The sequence below is a fragment of the Octodon degus genome, unplaced genomic scaffold, assembly GCF_000260255.1.
Source record: "Octodon degus isolate 3935 unplaced genomic scaffold, OctDeg1.0 scaffold00007, whole genome shotgun sequence".
In the NCBI taxonomy this organism is placed as follows: domain Eukaryota; kingdom Metazoa; phylum Chordata; class Mammalia; order Rodentia; family Octodontidae; genus Octodon; species Octodon degus.
In genome coordinates, this window is record NW_004524583.1 from 5,703,772 (window position 1) to 5,718,482 (window position 14,711).

General features: G+C 36.2%; 1 protein-coding gene across 1 annotated transcript in view; it reads left to right on the forward strand.

The window, feature by feature from the left end:
- The window catches only part of Cep128 (centrosomal protein 128), a 253,260-nt gene that overhangs the window by 138,487 nt on the left and 100,062 nt on the right, over positions 1-14,711 (forward strand). The gene's annotated exons all lie outside the window — the stretch shown is intronic.

A 14,711-nucleotide genomic window follows, 5' to 3' on the forward strand; every position in this document is an offset into this window, starting at 1 on the left:
TCTGTCTCAGGCAGATATAGGAATCATTTTTCCTCTGGGAACAAAGTTGAATGTGTGAAAGCTGACTTGTTTGGTGCAAGGGAGATGGCCTTTCGGGCTGTAAGTTTATGCCTGTCAAAAGGGGTGAGAGGCAGGAGTCCCAGTTCCCTCAGTGGTGGTAACTTGACAGGGAACTTTTAAAAGCAGAGAGTTCTGTTTATTGTGTATCAGGAGAATCCGTTTGCCCCCAACTCTTCAGTGACCTTGAGCTTTTGGGGACCCAATCTGATAGAGCCCAGTCTGTCCTATCTATTCAGGCCCAACAGGCACAATTCATTTGTCAAGGCTGACTGTTCAATACTTTCTCAGTCAAAATATAAAACTCAGAAGGAATTGTTGACTGTCATCTTGGGTGGGCATTAGATGACACTATCTGACCAGGATATATGTGTGATGAGAAGGCTCTGGAGGAAGGGCCTCTGGCTGAATGCAAGCAGTGACTGGCTGGAGCCAGTTCATTTGGTCAGGAGTGTGGCATGATGCTATAGGTACTGGCAGTAACTTCAGCAGCCAGTCAGGGTACAAAGGCAGGATTCTTAGACAAACTGACCTTCTTTTCCTTTGAAATGCAAAGAGCAGTTTTGTCTCATTTTTAACTGTATAAATGCCCCCTTTCCTGTAGTTGGGGACTATGAGTTTTAACTAATTAGTTTCGATTCTATAGCCCTATGGTATATGTTGTGTACCTGTGAACAGTGGCACAACAGAGAAAGGGTAGGTAAATCTCAGAGAGACTTAGGTGTGTCTTAGCTAAGGAGGGTGCGAGGCCTCTGTTATGACATATTTCAATCACTGTGGAACCGCAGTTGAGGACCCATTCAGCCACCTTAACTGGTGCTCCCTAAGTCTTGGTGCACAGATGGAGCAGCCTGTTGCTTATGCTGTCTGGTCCACTCACTTACATTCAATCAGCAGCCACTCAGAGGTTAAATCTTCCATCCCCTTTTCTCGTGAGGGTGGCCCTAACTAATAGGAGTTGATCAAGTTCTTATTCTGCTCAAATTTGAGGAGGGTCTTACTGAAATTAGGTAGACAGCAAGAGAGGCAGGCTGACCAAAGTGACAGATTGCATCCTGCTACCTTTGGGTTCTAGCGTGAGCCACTCGTATGGGGAGCCAGGAATCCTTCTCCAGACCTCTGAGAGAACTTGCTTGGGAACTCTTGAGGGTGTGCATTCCTGATGGGACCCTGAAGGATTCTTGCTCCATCTGAGAGGGTCATGACAAGTGATCAAAGAGGTCGGTTTTTTTTCCTTTTGGCAGAACCAGGGATTGAACTCGGGCCCTTGCCCTTGTCAAGGAAGCCCTTATCCTATTGAGCCGTCTCCCCAGCCCTGAGGTCGGTCTTCCCAACAGATGCCTCATTTGCAAAGGAAAGCAGAAACACTGAAATGACACCCATGACCTGAAGGCAGATTTATTTACATTGATGGGCACTGATTGGGATCATTCCCAGAATACTAGGACCTGATTTCTGGTGATCTAGGGTTTATGTTGGATAAATAAGCAGGAAGTACAGAGGCAGAAAGATTTGTCAATTAGGGATTGGTTTATACAATGGAAGTCATAGTGACCAGCTATTTTTAAGACACAGGAGCAGCTGGATCTGGAACAGAGACTATTATCTGGGGAACTAAGAAATGGAAGTATACTGGATGGGAGGGTGCGTTTTCTGTTGTAATATTTTATCTTTAAGTTATCATTAGTCCAATCATTGCAAATATCACATTCATTTCTGGAAGACTTGTCAGTCTTTAAGGGGACCTTTGCTCTTTCTCACTGATGCACTCTGGCTCACTAATTACATTAGTGAGGCATCAGAATATATATTTTTAGCAGCTGTGTTAAATTGGGGAAAATGGTGAAAATAGCTCTTCAAAAATCTAAATTGAAGGAAGCTGCATTTGGGTTTGTGTAATTTACCTTTTAAATTGTATCTTAGCTCTTAAATCTGCATATGTGTAGAAAATACTAAGTGCATTTCCCCTTCTAAACTCAAGTTAAACCTCATTAACCTTGATAGGCTATTTGTATTCATAAGAATTCCAAGCATCCTTGATCAATGATTCCCCCTGATTTAATCTCTGCCTCCATCTTCCATCAACTTAACTCTTCTTGAAAAAAATTTGACTTTCAAATTCAACTAAGAACTTCAAGAAAAAAAAAAGATGCTGAACATAATTTAGATTAAATGTTGAAAGTTGTAATTAAGTGACAAGTGACATGATTATTCATAAGCAAAATTTACTTTGAAAGGATGGAGGATAGTGGAAAAATAATAATAACTTTTTATTATAGTACAAACAGGGAAGTTTATTTTTTTGCCATGCTTTTAGTCTTTTGATTCTCAGATTTCTTATTTAAATCTGACCACTTTGTTCTGCAGTAATATCTTCTTGAATACTATCTTAGTGTCAAGAGTATGGGGCACCTAAGGTTTCAGAGCTTTATTGCATGGCTGTCATTTTTTTTTTTCTTCTCTTTAAAACTTTTTTTTTTTTTTGCGGGGATTGAGGACAAATACCTGCATTCTTGGGAGAGGAAGAAGGAAACTTACTGCAGCCCCTGCTCAGAAGTACTGCAAGTAATGGGGAGTGTCATGTTCTTCATAGCACCATGAAGAAGTTCTTTGTACTGTACTTTTCTGCAACTTAAGTGCTTTAGAGTTTTAGGGAAAAAATCACTGTGACTGCTCTCTGAGGGGTAGGTTATGGAGTGCTCAGGGAGGAGACTTACTGCAGTAGCTAGCTGATGGTGTAGTGGTGGCTTGGGTGGAGCACTTGGGAGAGGCAGGGACAGTAGTTAGATTGAAGACTTGTTTTGAGTGAGGGTCTCACTGTGTAGCCCAGGCTGGCCTTGAATTCTTAAAATATTTTATATTCTTCCTTATCCAAATGAGAGTTGTAAAATGAAATATTTCTTGAGTATTAAATAACTTTTAATATTTAGGATAGGTGATAAGAAAAATTGGCAGTAAACTTTATAGTCAGAGGCCAGATTTATCCAACCTAGTGGAGTTGAGGTTTGCATCTGTTCTTATCCAAATTTATTCTGCCACTGGAGTAAATTGCTCAGTCCATAAATGCTATATACTTTTGGAGTTTTTTAAAAATGTGACTATTGACAGCGATGTGTTATAAAAAAATCCCTAAGCCTTTACACTTGCTAAAAGACTTGGTTTAATTTCCACATCCTTCATCTACATGGAAAAATGAGTTTCAGGATTTGGAAAAAAGATTGCTTTCTGTACTTGGTAGTTCTGTGATTTTTACAAATATTTCTTCAAGTCAGAAAATGGAAATGAACTTTATTTTTTTAGGTGTCACTAATACTTATTAATATTTGCTAAAGTTTATCTTTTGAACATGATCTGAAATGCAACAATTTAGGGATAAAAAAGCCTATATCCAGTTCCTTCTCCCCCAGAATCATGGTAATGTCTCATTATGATTCTTACATTTGTGTCTGTATGAGGTATATGAAAGGTGAGAGAGAGAAGGAGAGAATTTAACTTTTTATAAAACATGAAATCTTGATAATTACTTATATTAGTTCTAGATTCATTTAATGTTTAAAATAATTATAGGTACACGCATATAACCTCAGCACTCCAGAGGCTGAGGCAGGAGAGTTGCTGCAAGTTTGGTCCAGCCTTGGCTACACAGTGAGTTCAAAACCAGACTGAACTATATATATAGCAAGACTGTTTCAAAAGGCCAAAAGAAAACAAAGCAAAATAAGTAATTATAAAGATAAATTATATATCTTTGAGCATACAGAAAGACTTACTAGAGAAAAATGGGTTATATGAAACTAATGAGCTCATATTCTTATAGTATCTAAGTAAATGATAGGCATACAGTGTGTTGGGAGCACACCCCCACACTGCCTTCCACCCCTGCCCTTGATCTTTCACTCCCTTGCATGGTCTTCAGTTACCTTATTTTTAGAGTGACTTTGCTTTGATGGCATATCATTTTAAGTAGAAAATTAAATTTTTTTAGTTTTTTTTTTCCTTTTTTTTTTTGAGATAGCTTGCTACAAAGGTATGAAGAGCAAGGTTATATTCAGGTTAAACAAAAATACAAGTCAGGAGGCTCATTATCCTGTTCAAAATACTTAAAATAGTACAAATTATCTCAATAAATATAAAACTAAATTATTTGTACATACACAGAAAACCTTCATTTTGTTTTTAATAAATATCCCAAGGCTAATACAAATTAGGCGAATGTTAGCAATTTATTTGTACTTGTACTTAATTTTTCTTGCTTAGTTGAAGAACATATTTGTATCATACATATAATATTTTTATATTGGGGAAGTAGATGATGATATGGTAATAAAATCAAGCAATCTTTGTCAGTTCTGGACAGGACAGTTTCTGCCTTTAGTGGTGCTCTAGCTGTGTGCAGAGCAAATCTATTGAAGAAAATTAGAGCAGCTGGGTAAGACATACATTACAAAATCTTTCAAGATATCAAAAAGTCATTAGTGTAGGAAGGATGGGCAGATTCACATGTTTTGTTGAGGCACCAGATGCAGAGTGGTGGCTCTGACCTGCACTTTTTCCTTGAAATGTGTTTTGATTCACAAGCACAAGCACAAGTTGTTGTTATGATGGTCTTATAAGCTCACTGAAGAGGCAGAAGCCAGTTGGACCTCCCAGGCTTAGTCACTTTCCATTCTAGGTTCCTGGGTGAGCGCCGAATACTTTTAACTTTTACAGACAGTGTAACGTGGCTTTGCCTCTGTTGTGAGATTATCATATTGTATTCTGACTGCCCATCAAAACAAAAATAGATCTGGGGAGAAAGATACCAGCATTTAGAGCTTTGTGTTACTTCTGCAATTTGTCATACAGTGCTTAGCATTCAGTAAAACTTAGCAAGGGAACTGGGAGATAAAACCAGATGAACAAAGAACACAAACCTAATCAGGAAATAGAAATCGGCATACAGACTCTTCAGATACTGCAGTTTTAAGAGGTATTATTGTGAAATAATGTTAATATTTTAAAAATTTAGTTCATGTGTTATGTAATTCTGATAGAAAGTAAGAAATCATGAAAAGACTCAACTAGAAACCTTATAATCAAAATGTACTATAACTCAACCAAAAATCTGGAAAGTTAAAGCTTATCAAAAGAGTAGACAGATGATCTCATTATTATTTTAAAAATTGTATGAGACCGCCTTCTGTGTAAATGCTTAGATTATGTAATGTCATATGTAGTTTGGCTTTATGTTTTTTTTTTTTTTCCTTCCTAATTAGCAGTGAGAAAAACAATTTAGTCAGTCTTTTATCCACTGTATTTTGAGTAGAGGCATGGTAGGCACTTGGTCTGATGCTACATTCCAGGGACACATAAATGCAATCAGTGCAACTTGCTTTTAAAATGCTAGTCACTGAAGACACATTTAGTATACCAGTATTGATTGGTTGGTGAAGCCAAGCCTTCGGATGTGTAATACTCTGGACAGAGTATTTGTGTCCTTCTGTGAATTCTTAGTATTTGAATCTGATCCCCAGTGTATATTTGGAAGTAGGAACTTTGAGAGGAAGTGAGTCACGAGGCCTTACTCCTTATAAAAGTAGGGATTAGTGCCCTTAAATGAGGCCACAGAGCTGGCTTGCTGACTGTCCAGCATGTGGGGCTATCTAAGAGAAGCTGGGGGTCTGCCCTCAACAGAACCTGAATATGCTATCATTTTGATCTTCAAATTTCAGACTCTAGAACTTAAGAAATCAGTTTTTGGTCTTTATAAACTGAGTGGTCAGAGATACTTTGTTACAGCAGCCCCAGCAGACAAGATGGGAAGAGTCACAGTGAAACTTGATGTAGGGAAGGAAGAGGGTGGGGCTGTGTCTCAGGAAGTGGACCTGGGCTCTTCTGCTTATTCTGCATCAAGGTGGTTTCTGCTCCACTCCATGAGGACAAAACAATAAAAAGCAAATGTGCGCCAGAAGACAAAATAGTAGAAATATGTTTTAAAAGAATATGTCTTTATTTTCACCTTTTAAAGAATGGTTTTATTGTATATAAGACTTTAGTAGCCTGTCTTTTAGCTCCCAGAATGTGTCTGTCAGTGTCTCTGTTGTTTTTGTAAGTCAGAAATTTATCTCATTAGGTATCTTCATACACAGTGAGTCACTTTTCTTTTATTAGCTTCAAGAGTTTCTTGTCTTTACTTTCAACATTTTGACTGTGATGTTTGAATATGGGGTTCTTTGTATCTGTCCCACTTAGAGTTCTTTGAACTTTTTGGATATGAAGCTTAATGGTTCACTTCAATATGGTTACCAATATTTTTTCTGCTCTTTTCCTTTTTTTTATTCCTACTACATTACTATTAGCATCCCACATTTCTCTGAGGCTTTTTATTTTTTTGTGGTACCAGGAATTGAACTCAGGACCCTGTGCTTGCCAGGCAAGTGCTTATTCTAATGAGCTGTCTCCCTGGGCCCCCTGAGGCTTTGTTTTTATTTACTCTTTTTTTGCTCTTTCCTCTTCAGATTGTATAATCTTTATTGAGGTATTTTCAATTTTGTGGATTTCTTTCTTCTGCCAAAATGAATTCATCATTGAGGCTTTCTTGTGAAATTTTCATTTCAACTCTTATACTTTCCAATAATAGAATTAAAAAAAAATTGAGAATATATTTTTATTGATATCTCTACTCTATGAGACATTATCATCATATATTCATTAAAAAACCTTCCTTTTAATTTTTTGAACTTATTTATAATATTAGAATAATTTGAAATTTTTGTTAAGTTCAACATCTGGGTCATCTGTTTTTTTGCTTGTGTAGTATGTTTTGCAGAAGTGATACATTTGAGACATTATTTGTACTAGCTGGATCCTGAATCACTCCTTTGTACTTTTTACATTTTTTCTTAATGTAATATATTGGATGAAATAATTCAGTTAAGTCTTTTTTCTGTAGTGCGCAGCCTGTGATGCCATTGTTTTCATCATTTGCACAATGCCAGTGGTATGGCTGGTACTGGGGTGTCTTTGTCTTTCTAGTTCCCACATGCCTTTTTAAGCATCTCATGGTCTGACTGTTGTTATGTCCTGTAACTTATAGTCTCCACTGATTGTTACCTGATTAGTCACTTCTTTGGGACAATTGTCTGAGGTATCAATTACTTTATATTGTGATTTAGAGCTGTGCCTTTATGCAAGGGTAAGGTGTTGCTAGTGTTTGAGGGCATTCTCAGACCCCAAAGGGTTTTTTGCTGTCGTTGTCTTAGATTTTTGTCTATTAAACTTCTAGCTGGTCTACCATTTCATTTGTTGCAATTACAATTATGGAATTACTGGCTTCTTAACTCTTTACCTTCATTTGTTTTAGGAGATGTCCAAAAATATAAATTTCTTCGTGCTATCTACCAGATAAAATTGGTTTTCATTTTTTTTTTTTTTTGCAGAACTGGGAATTGAACTCAGGCCCTTGTGCTTGCCAGGCAAGTGCTTATTCTACTGAGCCATCTTCCCAGCCCCAAAGTTGGTTTTCTTAAGCAGAGCTATAGCGCTGTTTCTATGTCTTCTCTCCCTCTTAGCACTGCACATCTTTTTACTGGGCTGGGCTGGGTTGAGCTAGGACTGTAGTCTTCTCTTGATCGTGATGGTCTTATTTTGCATGTGAGGTACTGTGTGGGGCTAATAGCCACTTGCTCATCATCTCGACTTGCTCCACGCACTCCCTTGCAGTACTAGGCCTCAACCCCAGGGATCTTCATTGACTTGCTTTCCAATCCTGTATTGATTGACTAAATGCATGGAACTGAGGATTGAACTGAGGCCCTTCACTCTGAGCTACATCTCAAAACAAATAAACAGGAATTTCTTTTTTGGAGACAAGGTCCTGCTAAGTCACTAAGTTACCGAGACTGATCTTGACCTTGCAATCCTTCCATTCAGCCTCCCAGAGTGCTGGGATTACCAGCATGCCCCTTTACACCCTGCTGCCCATTTTATTTTTACATAGAGACCTCAGTAAGTTGTCTGGGGTGGTCTTGAACTGGCATTCTTCTTGCCTCAGCCACTGCAGTAGGCGCAATTACAGTCATACTACCTGCCTAGCCAATTTGATCCTTCTGTTGAGCTTTTGCAATATGAGTAAAATTATGGAATTGGCAGTTTGGTCCATTGTACTTTGCCTGCCATACTTTCTGCCCTACAATTGGGGCTCAGCCCCATTTCTTTGGTTGTGTTTATTTGGAATACAGCCTCTGTATCACTGACCTGGATGCCTGCCCCTTTAAGGGAATTTGGGGCCCTAAAGTGAGAGTGGAGGTGAGAAGAGGTCCTTATTGCCGTTATTTGCCAATATCTGTCATTGGAATCAGCTGAGCTGCACAGTACCTCATTTTTCTCACCAATGCGTAATACTTTCTTTAATTATATTTTTTCCATTTGTTTTGAGCTTTTGGAACAGTTTTCAGGTAAATCAACTTAAAATTTATATTTAGGACAGTGTGCAGGTAAATTAATTAAAACTTTTTTTGGACAAGATTGTGCCATTTTGCTAAAAATAGCAACCATTTAACTGTTTAAAATGCTGTTTTAGAAATCTCCCCTCTTGAGAGAAATAATATACCAGTTAGAAGAAGATGTCCATTCTTAATCACAGAGAGACACAGAAAGACAGAAAATACATGAAAGTTTATAAGAGACCTATAGGATATAGTGAACGAGTTTTCAGTTCCCATGTGTATGTAACTGGAGTCCTAAAAACCCACGAGAGTAGGGCAGAAGCAATATTTGAAGAAAAAAGATATCAATTCACATATTAAAGAAGCTGTAACAATCTTAAGCAGGACAAAATTGTTGCAAATTACAGCTAGTCATGATATAGTAAAATTAGCAAAACTAGCGAAACTAAAGAGAAGCAGAAATCTCGGTGCAAGGTTTCTTTGGGATATTAGATAAAACTGAACTGTCCACCCACATGTAAACCCCACTGGAGAAAATATTCACAGTAGATACATTTGACCAAGGGCTAGTTTGAACTGATGTATGTGCATACACATGTTTGTGTTTATGCATGTGTATTTATTTGATTAACCCAGGATATTTAGTTGGCTCCACATTTGTACTCAATACAGTAGAAAAGTTATCGTCTCAATACATAATGAAAAGGGACTCGAGAAGATTCAGTACCCATTTGTGAAACTCTTCAGTCAAAAGGATGGAAAAGAAACGTAATATTAAAGAATATGTACTAAAAACATATCAGTAATATATTTAACAGTGCAATATTGATTTTAAATGGCGCAAGACCTCCTCTTTTATCCAGTAACATATTGGAGCTCTTGTTCCCTGCAATAATGAAAGAAAAATGTATTTGGTAAAAGGTGAAAGATTTATACGATCTGAAGAGAAACCAGAGTATGAGAAAAATGTATTTGGGAAAGGAATAAATAATATTATTTAGTTTCAATTGACATTTAAAATTCAATGCAATCTATAGATAAATTATTAGCATTAATAGGTATATATTTAAGTTAAGCTGATTAAAATCAAATATTAAAATGCTAGTTCTTAAAAGATTAAAAACCCCAATAAGTATTCCATCATATTATTTTTATTGAAAACAGTGTTTGTACTCTCAAGTAAATTTTTTTTTTTTTGCTGCTCAGGATGCCTTCAGGGCAGATCTGGTGTGGCTTGAGGTTGAGGGGATCGAACCTCAGCATCCCAAGCCTGCCTGCTTTGTTTCAGCAGGCACTTAAACACCTGAGCTAATGGGCAGGCTCCCCCCACAAGTAAAATTTTTAAAACTAATAAAGAATACTTACAACTAACATTAAAATAAATAAATGGGCTCTGCTTAGAGCTCCAGAGGAGATGGAAAACTATGTAAACTATCAAGCCATTGTATTGGGTTTGTATATTTGCATTTCTAACTTGTCACTAGTATCCAGTAGCACTTGCACCAATCAAGAGGTTTAATCTGTGCAGTCCAGCATAGTTTACCCATATGGGTTGGTTGCATCCTGAAATGAAGTCACTGTGCTTGAATTTCTGCTCTTATGTAAAACATTTTACTTAAATCTTAACATGTAACAATGCGATTGTTTGAGATTAGTTAGAAGTCATAGTTTGTATTGTCAGTGGTATACAAAGCATATTTACTTTTACTTTGTTTGAATATTGGGAGGCTGTCTGGGAGCAGTGTTGGCAGATTTTACTGCAGGGACAAATGAAGGAAAATCTAAAGAGCCATTTCTGTTTTGTGTGTTTATTGGGGTTAAAACAGGGGTGACTAATTTTGTTTGAAATACCTATTTTTCAACAACAAAGAAGGGCTCTCTTACCTCATTGAAACTCCGTACCTTCAACCTGCTTATGCCAAAAATAGAAAACTTCATTTCTTCTAAGCATATAGGCTATTGTATCATGAAAGATAATGTGTTTGATTTGTTTCAAAAAAGCTGTAGTGCTCTGTAATGATGTACCACAATTGTATTACATATTAGATTACATTTAGTTTTTCCTCAACTATGTCATGAAATTAGGAGTGATAGAATGTCTTAGCTCAGCTATTCAAGGTCTTCAGTTATACGGTAAACTAATTTTATAGCAGTTATCATAGTCGTTGCTATTATGTCGGTATTGGCATGATATAGATGTATATGTCCTTTAGTGACACCTGATTTTGCTTGTTGCGTTTTGCAGCAGATATGTAGGCAGTGTGTTCCACTTCAGCCAAAGCAATCCTAAATACCATTTTGTTTAAACAGAAGAGTTATTCTGTATATAGTTAATTTTTTTCCCCCAAAAGCATCTACTTTTGTTTAATATCACAGTGACGAAAGTAAAATTATCAGACTAATAAAGTGTGACAAAAATTAAGAAAATAGCAAGGTGGGCTGGGGAGATAGCTCAGTAGCATAAGTGCTTGCCTGGCAAGTGCAAGGTCCTGAGTTCAATCAGTGGTACTGCGAAAAAGAAAAAGAAAAAGAAAAAGAAAAAGAAAAAGAAAAAGAAAACTCAAGGTACTTTGTGGTGCATACCCCAGCTTCACATTTCCCTCATGTGTTGCTGGGGCCTGGATGTTAGTTATATGTCCCTTTGTGATTTAACTCAAACCTTCTGAAAAAATGCCTGTTTAAAGTTGTCCATGTAGGGAACATTATGGCTAATGAAACAGAAGTTAATATTTTATTTCTTTACAAAGAGATGAATGTATTTAATTAATTGAACATTATTTTCTCCACTTTGCTTAAGCTTGGTATCATGTTTCATTAAAAAGTACAAGTAGCTGTATGAAGCAGATATTTTCTCATAGGATTTGTGGAGAAATAATTATTTTTAATCACTGCAATGTAGAGGCCTAATATTTAGGATTAATGTCCTTTGTATGTTTCTGCTTCATTTGGCAAAAAGAAATGATAACAGTGTATGTGATCAAAATTAATATGATAGAGAACAGAGTTACATTTTTAAAGAAAAAATATTTGTGACACAGTTATTACAATGGCTCCTGTTATGTGTTCACTTCTAAATTCGTTACACATTTGAATTAGTCTTTTTTTAAAATTAGTCTTAAAAGATTAAATATTTCACTTGAGTTAAAATAAGTCAATTAGATTTTAAGTATATATTCTGCTTTTGAGCAGTCTGCACTTAAAAAAGTTTTATGTATGATGGTTTCAGTAAGTGATGGCCCAGTTTGACTCCATGTAGATATATTTCAGGGATACCAGACTTGCTTTGATTAATTTAAGTTCTTTTATTCAAAGAGACTTGCCTTAGTTTTCTGACTATGATAACTTGATTAGTTGTCCTCATGGTATCAATTCATGAAACATCTAAATTATCCCAAAGTGAATGAATTCATCAGACATTCTAGACTATGTCAAACTGATTTCTCAACAGAGATCAGTGGGACATGTCTTAATTTGGAATCAGGAGAAAGTCTATTAAACTGGTTAGTTGTTTTGTTATTCAAAGGTAAAACTTACCTCGTATGGTTTAGTGTGAGAAGAACTGCCCTAGGTGTTTGATGTGCTAAATATTTATAATGCAGTTGGCAGAATTGTTCCTGCCTAACCTTCCAGGGACTGGAAAGCAGTTGCTACCAAGGCCTCTTGATTAGTACAAGAGGAGATGAGATTAAGTGCAGAATGAATTGTGTTGTCACCTTGCTGACCAGTAGCAAAAAGTCAGAGTTACCAAGAACATGATCCTTACCTTACTTACACATTCAAAATTGTTGTATATTGCACCTGTTTGGCACATCCTGATTTGTACCCCAAATGCAATAGCTCAGAGGCGTCCTCAGTGTTCAGTTTTCTAGCCTCCTGAAAACACAGTTTTTAGATGTGACAGCTAACTGCTCTTGGGTCATACACAACAGTACCAGTAATTAGATTTTATTTTAGGTAAGTAATAGGACTTTACCTTGTATTTTTCTTTGCCCTTGAATACCTTGTGTCCATAGTTGGTATCTACTGAATGTTGGTCCTAATATCATGTTAGTCCTAATATCACACTTACAAATATGTACCCACACATCAGTAATGATATGTTCAATCTCTGTTGTATTTTGTAGTGATTTTTTTTTTTTTTTTTAAGCTTCTAGTCCATTGTAGTTTAGCTAAAACTAAATCATCTGGGGCTGGGGATATATATAGCTCAGCACCTGCCAGGCAAGCACAAGGTTCCAATTCCTGATATCAAAACAATAAACTCTAAATCATCTGTAAGTGCATTTAACTGGTTACTTGAAAACTATAAAAAGTTCCTTCATCTTTAAGTATTATTTAATAAATGCAAAAATAGAAAATAAATTGTATCTTTTTTCCTGTACTTGAGTCAGTCATCCTTTTGTCCAAGGTATTTGCATCTTGTCTTAGAATTTTCTTACTCTCTTCCCTCTGAGTTTTCAGCTAGCTGTTATGAAAATTAAAATGACAATTTATGCTTATTTTTCCCCCTAAGTCGGATATTCTCAGTTATTGTGAAACTGAAAATATTGAACAAATTTGACAAGTTACTTTTTCCTTTTATTAGAGACAATTAATTGAATTATCTTTAAAATGCCATTCAATTAGTGGCTGTTTGACAATTTGTTAGCTTCAGTGTTACTATTTTTTGCCCTTGTAAAGAAACAAAACTTTATATGCATATGCTTGAAGAAGAATTTTTGCTTTAATAGGTCATTTTGGTACATTCAGACTGTTGGTACTTTTTTGTTTTTAAACATACTGCTTTTCTAAATAATTCTGTTTTGGTTAGTGTATTTTTGTGGATATATTGTAATACAGAATTGCTTTTTCAGGAAAATTTTGCAGCCAAAACACACTCTTCTCCCCCCACCCCAAACCGGGGATTGAACTCAGGCCCTTGTGCTTGCCAGGAAAGCGCTTATTCCGCTGAGCCATCTCCCCGGCCCCTAAAACACACTTTAAATGAACTATTAAACACAAAAACTTTTAATCTCTATAATAATTGAAATTTAAGTTATTCTTTATAAAGTTTTATAAAATGAGTATAATGTAAAACAGCTACATAATATTATAGTATATACGTTTATTCTTGTACATAAACAGTGCATGTGTATAATAGAAAGCTGTAACTATTGTGTTACAGATTTAATATACCTATAACTGACAGGCTGTTATAAACATTAAAATAACAATTTATGCTTAATTTTCCCCTTAATCAGGTATTCTGTTATTCTGAAACTGGAAATATTGAACAAATTTAACAAGTTACTTTTTTCTTTCATTAGTTTTTCCTTTACAAGTGTTTAGTTAGCATGTGTGTAATGTTGGAATCACTTTTTTTTTTCAAACATTATGGAATCATAATTAGTTTTGAATTTTTCAAATAGTCTTTATCTGTGAATATGTAGGAGAAGTGTCTTGGTCAGATTCACTCGTTAGACTTTTCTTCTTCCCTTTTTTGCTTGGAAGCCCTTTTCCCGGACTAATGCCTTCTGTCCACGGTTACTTGATAATGAAAGACAGAGAGGGAAAGCAGAGCCGGAGCGCTAGGCTCTCACTTGCAGGGATCCTGGAAGTTGCTTGCATCCTGGCATTCACTTTATCTTCTCTTGTTCTGTTTCTGTCTGTTTTTCTCTGTCTCTTCTTCTCTTACTTTTAAATACTTAATAGGAACTGTTGAGTTATCTTCCCATGTTCCGTTAGTCATTACCTTGGGTTTGCTTGAGGACTCATCATCGTTAGAAATACCATGTGATCAGGTCAATGCCCTGAGGAGTGAAAAATCAGCATCTACCAAGTAGCATAAACTGGAAAGAATGGGGGAAAAACATTGCTTGTATATCATGTTTATTAGAATCATTGTGATGTATCTGTCTCTCCTACTAGGCTATAGGGTTTGCCTGAGCTGCAGAATGTGGAAGGTGTTAGAGCCAAATCATGTGCTCATCTTGATGTCTCAGCAGCTTGGATATTGCTGAGTGTAGGAAGTGTTTATTTCATGGAATAGAAACAAAGTGTGTTTTTCCCATAAAACTACCAAGTATGTGTTTTTCTTTCTTCATCAAATCTTTCACATGTGCAGTTTGTTTTTACCTATTGTTAGCCAGTTTCATCGAACTTGATGGTTGAAATTCAATTCAGATATGAAGAGGATTAATTGGTTCTGAAAGTCCACTCCTGCTCTAAAAGGGTGATCTTCAATTATTT